The sequence below is a fragment of the Mchenga conophoros genome, linkage group LG19 (assembly GCF_057382185.1).
Source record: "Mchenga conophoros isolate Kocher_MC1m ecotype Shallow Benthic linkage group LG19, M_conophoros_male_GT1.1, whole genome shotgun sequence".
Lineage (NCBI taxonomy): Eukaryota > Metazoa > Chordata > Actinopteri > Cichliformes > Cichlidae > Mchenga > Mchenga conophoros.
The window spans coordinates 22,433,363-22,445,469 of record NC_140544.1 but is presented as its reverse complement, the minus strand read 5'-3'; the positions used below and the strand labels follow the sequence as shown (position 1 = coordinate 22,445,469).

General features: G+C 37.3%; 1 protein-coding gene and 1 long non-coding RNA gene across 3 annotated transcripts in view; both read left to right on the top strand.

The window, feature by feature from the left end:
• The window catches only part of LOC146552239 (immunoglobulin lambda-1 light chain-like), a 164,057-nt gene that overhangs the window by 92,299 nt on the left and 59,651 nt on the right, over positions 1 to 12,107 (top strand). The gene's annotated exons all lie outside the window — the stretch shown is intronic.
• On the top strand, positions 7,095 to 11,286 carry LOC146552247 (uncharacterized). Of its 2 annotated transcripts, XR_014889967.1 has the most exons (4): positions 7,095 to 7,158; positions 7,967 to 8,054; positions 8,768 to 8,839; positions 10,226 to 11,286. It is a non-coding gene; the product is annotated as an uncharacterized LOC146552247 (long non-coding RNA). The 2 variants fall into 2 exon arrangements; XR_014889966.1 differs by lacking the exon at positions 7,095 to 7,158 and having other exon boundaries at positions 7,768 to 8,054.

The window sequence follows — 12,107 nt, the reverse complement described above, 5'->3', positions numbered from 1 at the left end:
ACAATATAACTGTAAAACTGTCTTTATTATTTTGTCATAGTTTTGGAATTCATAATTCTTGAAGTGTTTCTCTTTGCTGTTTTAAACAGTTTTGTGCACATGTGTTTTATCTTTCAGTTCTTAATACTAAAAATACAATTATGATAATCATGACTTAAATTCATTAAATACTTTTAAGTCACTTTAGTCAAATCATCTTCTGCATTTAATCAGGTGTACTGTGATGTTTTACATGAAAAAAAGGTTCATTTTCAGTTGTTAGATGCTTGATCAGAGTACAGGAGGTTTTTGTACGGCCACTTAATGAGTTTGTATCACTGTGGAGGACTTTTGGTGGAGGAACCAAACTCATCGTTGACTGTAAGTACCAGAAATATTTACTTTTCACAACTACTAGGATTTACAAAACATTTTATAAAATTTTTAAAAGATATTTGATCAAGTTTGGTAATTGTTGTTGATCATTTTCATCATTTGTGAAACAAAGTTGATCTCACAGTCTGCGAAATAACTTCCCAAAGATCAGAACTCATTCAGATTTACAAATATCAGAATTTATGTTAAAAAAAACACAAAAAACAAAAAATATTTTGCTCCCTTTTCATTTTAGGGTTCTCTGAAAAGTTAATTAATATCTTTTTAGTATTTTCCAGTTAAAATATTTCAGGTTTGGTTATTTTCAAGCTGTAATTGTCAAATATGTTCATCTATTTCTTTATTGTTTCTATTTTGAAAATAACTTTTTTCAGACATTAATTTATGGATTTCCCCCAAAATAAAAAGTGTCAGTAAACACAGACCAGCTTTGACTTCATGGATGATTGATTGTACTTGTAGTTTAAAGGAAGTGAAAGAAGCAGATGACAAAGTTTAAACTGTACATGAGTGTTTCAACTCTGTGAGTGTAACATTAAAAATTATCACATCGATGAGCTATTGACTGTAAAACATTACAGAAACAATAATATTGAGCAATCAACAATGATTAAAAACCATGTAGGTATTTCTTTCCTGCTTTCATTCTCATGTCTTTGGTTGCTCTTCTCCCCTCTCTCTCCTCCAGTGGGTGTGGTGAGGCCCACCCTCACTGTCCTCCCTCCATCCAAAGAGGAAGACAAACAGAGTAGTGCCACTGTGGTGTGTTTGGCCACCGGGGGTTTCCCCTCAAACTGGAAGCTGGGCTGGAAGGTGGGGGGCACCAGCACATCTTCGGGGGTTTCAACCAGCCTGGAGGTCTTGGGGACAGACGGTCACTATAGCTGGAGCAGCACCCTGAGCCTCTCTGCAGACCAGTGGAGGAAGGCGGGCTCAGTGAGCTGTGAGGCCAGTCTGAGTGGACAGTGCCCTGTCACTCAAACCCTGGACCCTGACCACTGCTTAGAGTAGAACTTCAGCAACACTTCCTGTTTGCATATGATGTGTTTGAAGAAGCTACAGGTTTCGTTTGTTCTAATTTTCATGACTCTCTATTGTCTATTGTGCATGCAGATGTCATCTGTTTATTCATATTGTGTTTTCAAACCATGCTATAAAAAGCAAGTCTGCACCACAAAATAAAACCCCAGTTTGTGAAAAATCACTAATGTTTTATCCTTTTATTCTTTATCTATGAGAATTTACAACTTTATATTTTCCAACCATGCACAGAATGCTCTATGTGAGTTCCAGAGGGCAACACTATAACAGTGATTTACTGAGCAGCTGAGTTACAACTTGTCACTCACACACTGAGAAAGCATCCTTCAGCACTCACAAACTTTCAATTTCTGAACAATTTGGTCACTGTTTTTCTCACTCATGCCTGAAAAGAAATCAAAAAACCTACTCATTCTTGACTTCTCTGCTGTTCAAATGTCAACCTTTCTGACAGATGTGTTATATTTTGCTGCTTTGCACAGTCCACTGTTGCTTTAGACAGAGCAACTGTCAGCGCTTCACCACAGAGTCCACGATCCTGGACTTTCACAAAGCTGAAAGGAGTAAGACAGCAGGGTTATTTCAAGAGACATTCTTATTTCTCTTGTGTTCATTTTTAACCCATGATTATGCATTTTTATTGCGATTTAAAGCCATTTTTATAATTTAACCAATTAAGAAATATTACAGAAACAATCTCAAAAGAAATGAAAATGATTTGGTGGTGAACAGTTTTTTCAACACAGAGGTTTTAAAATGTTTGCTTTACTAGAAAAAAAAAAGTGGTTAGATGCTTGTTCAGAGGTGTTTGTGCCACTTAATGACTTTGGATCACTGTGCTGGACTTTTTGTGGAGGAACCAAACTCTTCAGTCATTATAAGTACCCAAATCTATCAAGAATATAACTGCATCAACAAGACATTTACTCTCAAGTATCAGAACTTCTTTTTTTTTAAATAATTTAAATATATTTATATAAATAGATGATGTCTACTGAAACCTAACACCAAAATAAATAAACAGATCACTGCTTTCACTTCACCAATGTGTTACATTGATGTAATTTAAAAACTCTTTGCAGACAAACAAGGTTTTTATTCAGCTCACAAAAGAAAACTGATGAACATGAATAAGGCTCATAAGTATACTTATGAGCCTTATTCATGTTCATCAGTGCATCAGTTTTCTGACCTCACAGTTGTCAAGTATACTTTTCAAGTATACTTGACAACTGTGAGGTCACTTTTCATTTCCCTTCCATTCTGTTGTATAAAGTGCAAGTTTTGCAACTTTAGAAAAACAATTGCATATTTGGAAAACATCTTTTAGCGGGTTTGTTAAATTTATTCATGAACAAAAACTTACATAAGTTACATAGTTATATTGTATGTGGTCTGTAGATTTTTATAGTTTACATATCAACACTGAAAAAATCTAAATAATAAAATACTCACATCATCACACTCTACATTAGACTGTTTTTGCTGGTAATCTTAAAAATATGTAAAGTAAAACATTTAATTAAATTCAATAATATGTAAATTATATCAACTGGGCTACATTAACCATAATCATATACTTAAACACAATAATAGATTATTTAAACTCAAGTTAATGCTGCATCTAAAATCCATTAATTTGATTTAATTTCTTTCATTCATTGTGTTTCTGCTTGATGACTCTGACTGTCTTTAGTGGACCAGTTATTCTCATTAGTCTAAATTACTGTGTGAACACTCCACCATCATGCCAACACAGAGAGTAATAATCTGCAGCATCTCAGAAAACCCAACATGACAGAGTTATTGGAAAAATCATTAAGTTTTCTGTGTAAATCCATTAAAAAGAAGAAAAGCTTATGTTTGAGGGATCAAGGTCCAGAGGGGCTTTGAATAAATTTAGGGGTCCTAGAGGAACCCTTCTGAGGCAGGAGGTGTTACGCCCCTCTGCAGCCCGTAATCTCCTTAGTGTGTTCAGTTGTTGCTAATTGGCCACACCTAGTCAGGTGTGAATAAGAGCATACTTGAGGCAGGCTTTCCAGAATGCTCACTGGTCTTTGCCTTGGTGTCACCAGCCATTTCAGCCAGCCTGCTATGCCATTTTAAGATAAAACCTCTTCTCACTCACACTCCGGTATTCATCTCCTTTTTCATGTTGCGGCTTTTGAGCCGGGTCATAACAATTGTCAGAGTGAACTCAGGCTCAGATCCACTGCTGCTGAAATGACTTGGAGTACCAGATTCGCATCTGCTGATTTTGTTAAAAAGCAGTTTGGGAGGCTGTCCAGGGTTCTGTAGATACCAGCTGAGATCATCATCAACTCAGAGAGACCGTCTGCCCCAAAGCAGCAGCCTTAAATACAGGAGACTGAGTCCCAGATGGACTGGCATCTGATCCTGGAAATTAAAATATGCTTTATTAAAATGACAGTGTGATGTAAATTACAGTGTAACAGAGAAAATAATAGAACCACATCACTTCTCACCTTGAAGTCTGAGCATAAGTGTGATCAGCAGTTGAGTCAGTAACATTATCATCATTGTCATGAATAACTGTCAGAGACTCTGTACAGACGTTTCCTGCTGGTTCTTTTTAAACTGGTCTAGGATCAGTGACGCATAACAAGCGAAAGTGAAATCATCCCTCATCTCTCTATAGAATTTTTTTAAATTTTATTTTATCATTATTCTCTCAATTCCAAACGATCATTGATCTTTTCTGATAAATTCTTATTTGGATTTATAAAATGGGTTTTAAACAGCTCTTTCAGCCTGAATATCACTGATGGTTGAAGCATACTGAGAAATAGATCCACTGCCACTGAATCAAGATGGAGTTCCTGACAAGCAATTTAATGCCAAGTATGTACAAAGTTTTGTGGTTGGAGCTTTGGAGGGTGTCCAGGTTCCTGAAGGTACCAACTGAGATCATTATCAATATCTGAACTCCCTGCAGAGCTGATGGTGAGAGTCCCTTCAAGACTGACAGACTTTGCTTTATTGGTTTGAGTTTTAAAAAAAAAAAGTTATTGTCAAAGGAGTCTGAAATGATAAATAAAATTATTTCAGTCTTGAGGGAAGAAAAACAGAGAATATATCAGTTAAAATCCTTAAGTGTTTTTTAATGACTTACAGCAACATAAACAATAATTTAAATATTCATGAATTTTAAATCTTTAAATCTTACAAATGTGACAGAGACGATTCTGACCAGTTCGAAGGAGAAGAGCAGCAGTAACACACTGAGGCTAAGCTGGTAGAGCTGGTTGAAAGGAGAAGTGGACTCTGCAGAATCATCCATCATGACCACAGACAGTCCCTCTGCAGGAGACAGTGTGCAGGGTACAGCGAATGCTAAAGTCCAGGTGAGGACCTCAGTGTGAGATGAGCACACTCAGATCAATATGAATTTCAAAGTTTTTAGAAGGGAAGAAAAACTTTGTGTGTGAGAGAACAACACTACCAGCACCCCAGTACAGGGTGTCTGAATCGGCTCACAGTCTAACTAAATCTCTGATTGTAAGAGTGTTACCCAGGAAGCAATACAAAGCTTAGATGGGGTGAGGGAATAAGCCCATTACTACCTCTTGATCAGTGTGCTTGGAATAACTGGGTTCAGTGTAGTGGTTTGAAAAAGAAAGCCCAGGGGGTCTGTTTCTTTTAGAAGGCTGGAGTAACTTGTAAGAGCTGTTTATACTAATGTGGATTAATACTCAAATGTCCAGTTTTTCATTTGAGAAACAAATAAATTCTGTTGTAAAAGCCAGCTTCTTCCAGCTCAGGGGCCCTTGTTAAAATTAAAAACCTTTTGTTATCTGCTGACTTTGAGAAAGTGAGTCATGCATTAATTTCATCCAGGCTTGACTACTGTATTAGTGTTTATTTTGGTATCAGCCAGGCTCTGCTCTCTCATCTTCAGCTTGTTCAGAATACTGGTGCCAGATTCTTGACAGGCACTTATAAACACAACCATATTTCCCCAGTCTTGGCTCGTTTACACTGGCTTCCAGTATGTTATAGAATTGATTTTAAGATTTTATTACTTGTTTTTAAGTCTCTAAATGGATTAGCTCCATCATACTTCTCTGATCTTTTAACCGAAATACTTCAAACAGCACTCTTAGGTCTGCCGATAAGTTACTTCTGACTGTTCCTGTGAAGGACCTGGGTCGAGGGACTGTCTCAACTGTATGGACTTGTTTATGTTTGATGGGGTGTGTGTCTATTGTACTGCTGTCCCTTGTTTCCCTGTGTAGTGGTGTGTGTGTGTGTGTGTGTGTGTGTGTGTGTGTGTGTGTGTGTGTGTGTGTGTGTGTGTGTGTGTGTGTGTGTGTGTGGAGCACGAGCACTGGGAAGAAGACACGGCATGGGAGTTGGAAATGCATAGAGATGTATTGTTGTGTACTATTTACTTCACTGTAAATAAACACACTAGATTTATCGCACACTCCTGCATTTGGGTCTTATTTGGGTCCTGGGTCTTATTTTCCCAAAATTACCATGGTCTGCTGGCGCATACCATGACAATTTTTAGAAGCAGACTAAAACACAGAGGAGACCGGGCCTTTGCGATTACTGCGCCTAAACTTTGGAACAGTCTGCCTCTTCGAATTAGGATCTCTCTAACTCTCGACATCTTTAAAACCCGTCTAAAAACACATTTTTATTCACTAGCTTTTAATTGTGACTGAGCTTTTGTTTTGTTCTTTGCATGTGTTTGTTTTACCTTTTCCTTTTTTACTATGTACAGCACTTTGGTCAACCTGTGTTGTTTTTAAATGTGCTTATAAATAAATTGATTGATTGGTAATTCTCTGTGGGGTTACTGTCAGCTCTGTATAAATGTATAAATGTGGATCTGTATTTAGTGCTTGTTGAGGTTACTGTCAGCTCTGTGTTCAGTGGTCTGTGTCAGAGTTTCTTCCTCTTCAGCAGCTGCAGTCAGTTCCTGCTGTAACAGCTCAGTGTCTCTGTAGTGTGACTGAGGGAGGTTTTTGTACGACTACAAATTACTGTGTGAACACTGGCCCGTTATGCACACTCTTACAGTAGTAAACTGCTGCATCTTCAGCCTGAACTCCACTGATGGTCATAGAGAAGTCAGAGCTGCTTCCACTGCCACTAAATCGAGATGGTGTTCCTGAATGAATTATGCTGCCGTGCTTTATTAGGAGCTTAGTAGTCTGTCCAGATTTCTGTTGATACCAAAACATACAAGGTTTACTATTACAGGTTCCAACAGCACTGTTGGTCCTACAGGTCAGAGTGACAGTGGATCCAGGAGTAGATGTCACTACTGGAGGTTGAGTCACAGTCACCTGACCGCTGCATCCTGCAGACAAAAACAAAGCATTCATTTATCAGCAGAAATCAATGAGAGAAAAAGCAGCACATCATGTTGGAAATGTTGCTGAGTGAATGAACCTGTAAAACAGCAGCAGGTCAGCGTCCAGATGAGGATGGTGATGAGAGTCATGGTGGTTGTGCTTTCTGCTGTGTTGACTGACAGATGTGAGTCCTGCAGTGTTGAAGTCACAGGACTATAAACCTTCTCAGTTCTCTGGAGGATCAGCTGATGATGCAAAGCCTCCTCTCTATGGAAATGATTTCTCTGCTCTCAACACGCAACAAAGCAATGTGAGAAGCAACAATAAATTATTATGACATGATTATGATCCTAACAAAACACTGGAAGATACTTCAGAAAAGCGATTCTTTTTAACATCTGGATTAAAATGGCAGGTTGGTTGGAAAGCGTAGATTTTACTTTTTTAATCAAGAAAAATATTAAAACAATCCTTAATTATTATTTTTTTTAAAGAAAGTCAATTGAACACAAACACTTTTATGATAAATATTTTCTAAACTGTGAAGTTTACTGGGGAAAGTAGTTAATTTCCAGCGTTTAGAGGCTTGATCAGAGTGTGGGAGGTTTTTGTACGGCTGCTTAATGAGTTTGTATCACTGTGGTACACTTTTGGTGGAGGAACCAAACTCATCATTCACTGTAAGTATCTAAATCTTCTCATTAACACAAAATATTATACTCAGGGGCAGAGCGTGGGGGTGGCTTACTGGGCTTAAGCCCGGGGTCTTTTGGAGTGTAATTTTTTCATAGTTAGATGCCTGGCTGACAACTGTATAAAACAAAAAGTACACACAATATTCGAAGCACATAGTGCACACTGTGGGAATTTACGACTGTGCGTGAATCCCCCCTGGTGTTGGTATGATCCGAGCTCAGGCACTAAGCGACTGAGCGAGGGGGCGGGGCAGCTGCTGCCTGTGAATGCGCTGTTGGAGAAACGGAGCCAGCCATACTAAGGAGAGCTTAAGTTTGACCAGGTACCAAAGAAAATCATTCGTACTGTACAAATAATGTAAATATGACGGTGCATCACGAAAGATTGATATCAAACTGATCACTTGACCAATATTACGTTACTTGCTCTTCAAGTGAATCAACAAATGGCGAAATGAAAAGCTGAACAAATGCTTTTTTTTTTTTTTAGAGAGTCGTAGCTTACGTGTGTTTATTTCATATTTTCAGTTCTTACCCTCCCCGACTAAATCGGTTTCAGTTATGTACTGAAATATAAGAATGGACATTAGAGGGTTCTTTCAAAGAAAAAACTCAGGTAAATGTTATTTTATATATTATGCTTTGTATGTTGTTCAGTATATTTCTATGCAAAACAAGAGGGATTTCAGTACACAGCAGGATATTCACATTTGTAACCAGATATTTACATACACTTTAGGGAGAAAACACAAAACATTTTTACTGTACAACATCAATTTAGAGTAAACTTTTGTTTTAGATAAATATTGAAATATATTTTGAATTAGTTAAATGTCAGAATAAAGAGAGACAGAGCTGTCTATTTTTTATCACTTTCATTAAATTTAGGAGTACATATACACTAAGTTTATTGTTAATTAATAAGAAACTCCAGACGATTCCATTCTGAGCTGAAGAAGCTTCTGATAGGTTAGTAGAGTCCATGTGAGTAAATTGGTGGCACAGCTGTGGATGCATATAAGGCAAAACACAGAGCCCGTTTCTTTGAAATGGGAAAATCAAGAGATGTCAACCAAAACACCAGGAAAAGAACTGTGGAGCTCCATAAGTGTGGCTCAATTTTGAATACAATTTGGTGCCATTTGCAATTAAGAAATACAGATAGTTTCTCTCTTTACTCTTAAAGTTAACAAATATGTTTTTTATATTTATCAATCTAAAAAAATAAACATTTAGTCTGATTTGAGTTTACAATTAAAAAAGTGTTTGTGTTTTGATCTGAAGAGTGTGTAAATATCTGGTTTCCACTGTATATTTGATGATTGTCAGCACAAAGAGGGAGAGAGAGGAACAGAGAGGGAGATGGAGAATGAGGACAGAACAGCGATGGAACAAGAGCAGGTGAGACACACATGTTAGTCAAATGGTTGTTTACCAAAAGTATCACTGTATCATAGGTCCTCATGTATCTCGTACCTAGTGTTTCTTTTTAGGTTTGCTATTTTTCAAATTCTACATTTATTAAGTTATGCAGGCTTGTTTGCACAACAAGGCTAAATAATTATATAAACTTTTCTCAATCTAAATAGTCTACTTTGGTAGAATTAAAAAACAAGTGTAGTGCAGGTCTATGATGATTTTTAGTGCTACTATCATCTAGTTCTGATTCTGGTTTTGTCTTGGTTAAGTCCTCAGTAGTCCTGATTGTAGTCCTGTTTTAATTCCGGATCAGTTCTGGGTCTGGTTGAATTGGGGTTTAGTCCTCGTGTTTAGTCCTCGTGTCTTGATACAGACTTTGTTCTGCCTTGCTGCTTAATTAAAAAACTAGCTTAAGGTGTCCTGCACATGTGATATATATTTTTCCCTATATGAAGTCATTATTTTTTGAACAAAAGTCAAAACAGAGCCTATTAATCTTTAAGTCATTTCTACACCCCCCCCCCCCCCCCCAAAAAAAAAAAAAAAAAAATCCCACATACATACTACCCTTTAGGGATAAGCCCTGGGTGTTTCAAATGTCTGGCTCCGCCTCTGATTATACTATTACTATGTTGAATATGTCATCAGAATGTATTTAAACATTGTGTGTTAAATTATATTCTGGGTGTTTTACATGATGTGTACATGGTTGGGTTTAGTCATAGTAGCTGTTATTGAAAACTTGGTATCAGAAAGTGTGAATATATAATACAGTATCATAACTGATGTTTATATAGTACTGAAAATTAAAATTATATTTTGAATAAATCTATTTTAATTAAGTTTTTTTTGTATTTATCTGTGAATAAATATTTTTTCACAAAATCTGAGGCTGAAAATAGCACGAGGAAGCTTTGATTTTATTTATTTATACAAACAGTTAACTGGATAAAAAGGTTTTACATTCTTGGCTTAAAAATAAAAGAGTTTTATTTAGATGCAATTTAACGCTTCCATCGCGAGTTTATGGTTCAGTACTTTGAGGTAGTAAAACTGAAGTGAAACAAACAGATGGCAGTCTGTACAAACAGTTCATTTTTTCAGTTAAGAAAATAAATGTAGGAACTAGATGCTGTACAATAAAATTACTTTTATGGCAGGTTTAGAAAAAAAAAGGTGTGTAACCTAGGGGAAAATTCCAACTTTAAATGTAAAATTCCAACTTTGTCATTATTTGTAATTGTTATTTTTCCATTTCTTCCACGATGCTGTTAATCTCTGTCATGTATCATAACTGTGTAATGTTCAGCTCTCTGTCCTACAGCAGAAGTTAATCTGCTCCTTGTGTGTTCCTGCTCTCCCTTCCAGCTGGCCCCATGGTCAGACCCTCAGTCTCTCTGCTTCAACCCTCCCCTGAGGATCTCTCTGGGTGCACCACCACACTGGCCTGCCTGTTGACCGGCTACTCTCCAGAGGGAGCCGAGGTGAGATGGGAGGTGGACGGCAGAGAGGTGACAGAAGGGGTCCTGACCAGCTCAGAGGAGAAGAAGAGTGATCGCTACAGCAGCAGCAGCACCCTGACCTTGAGCCAGAAAAGCTGGTTGAAGGGAGAGCTTTACTCCTGCAAGGTCATCCATCATGGCCACACACAGTCCCAGTCCCTGAGCAGGAGCTGGTGTGAAGGCTAGAGGAGTTACCGAAGCCCAGGACAGGAACCGGGTGTGTGGGGAGCAGGAGAAAGACACCTGCCTCTGTGATCTATATGTGTTTTTGTTTGTAGAAGGAAATACAGCTTTGTGTGTGAGAGAACGACACTGATGTAAAGTGTTGACAAGAACAACAAGCTAAAGAGCGACATGTGCAGCTCAGCAGCTGGTTGTGATTGTACTTGTCATATTAATGATTCATGTTTGTGTCAATAAAGCTTGCAGTTATCCAGAATATTATAAAACTTTTTTGTCTTTCTTCAATGGTGAGAAGGAAGACAGTATTCAGACATTTCATTATTCTGTTTACAACAAAATGACACAAAGGACTAGAAAACATAACCCCACGTTTTTTAATATATTTACAAAAACCACTGAGGCATTATGAAATCAGAATCAAATATGTAAGCAGGCAAATTTACTCAATTCTAATGAAAGTTTGCATAAAAAGTTTAATTTTAAAGCACAATTTCCTTCTAAAGAGATTCATTTCTAACAATAAGATTGGTTGATTTTTTTGTTTAGTTATAACTGACTTCAAAGTAAAATAACTGCGTCACATGTAATACTCAGATAACGTTGGAGATGTCAGTCAATTATTCTTCTACTCATATGTAAAGCCTTGCAGTTCCATGGTGTCCTGTTTGTACTGCTATGACCTTGTTATAGGACCCACTTTGTACCATCATCTGATCTGTTTCTGTTTTGACACTTTTCAGATTGTAGCACCTAAAAGTTGAATGAGCTTGGCTGATTCTGTGAGTGTTTTTTAAAACTCTGCTGAAAACTTAGTTTTATAGTTTAGCATTTTCTAATATTTCAAACATTTTCTGCTTGTTTAATGTTCCCTGGCTATGTACATCTTTAATTTTGATTACAGTTCTTAATAATAGTAGTTTTTTATTATATAACATATATTATCTCTGTGTAAACACTGGGTCTTCATGCACTCCCATACTATATTATTCTCCTGCATCATCAGCTTGAACTGACTGTCAAGCTCCTTTTCCAAGCTCCTAAGACTACGATGACATGGATGACTGAGAACCTTCACAGACAGACTGTCAGAGTGAAATCAGGATGGACAATTTGTGTTACACAAAAAAAAAAATTAATGAGGCAAGAGGCAGAAGGCAGCTCTCTCTCTCTCTGGGCACTATTTACAATTAAGGGGAAAGCTTGTGGGGATAGGTTAATTGGATAATCCAAATTGCCACTAGGTGTGAATGTGAGTGTGAATGGTTGTCTGTCCCTGTGTGTTAGCCCTGCGACAGGCTGGCGACCTGTCCAGGGTGTACCCCGCCTTTCGCCCTATGACAGCTGGGATAGGCTCTAGTGCCCCCCGCGACCCTGAAAGGGATAAGCGGAAGTGAATGGATACATGGGAAAGCATTTGTGATTATTATTATTATTACTGTTTAAATTCAAAGCATGCATTAATTGGTTGAAATCTATTTTAATATACGTGAAATAATTGTAAGAATTTTTTTATCTTTTATTTAAATGATTTATAATAAAGTTAGTTGTTTGTATATAATTGGACA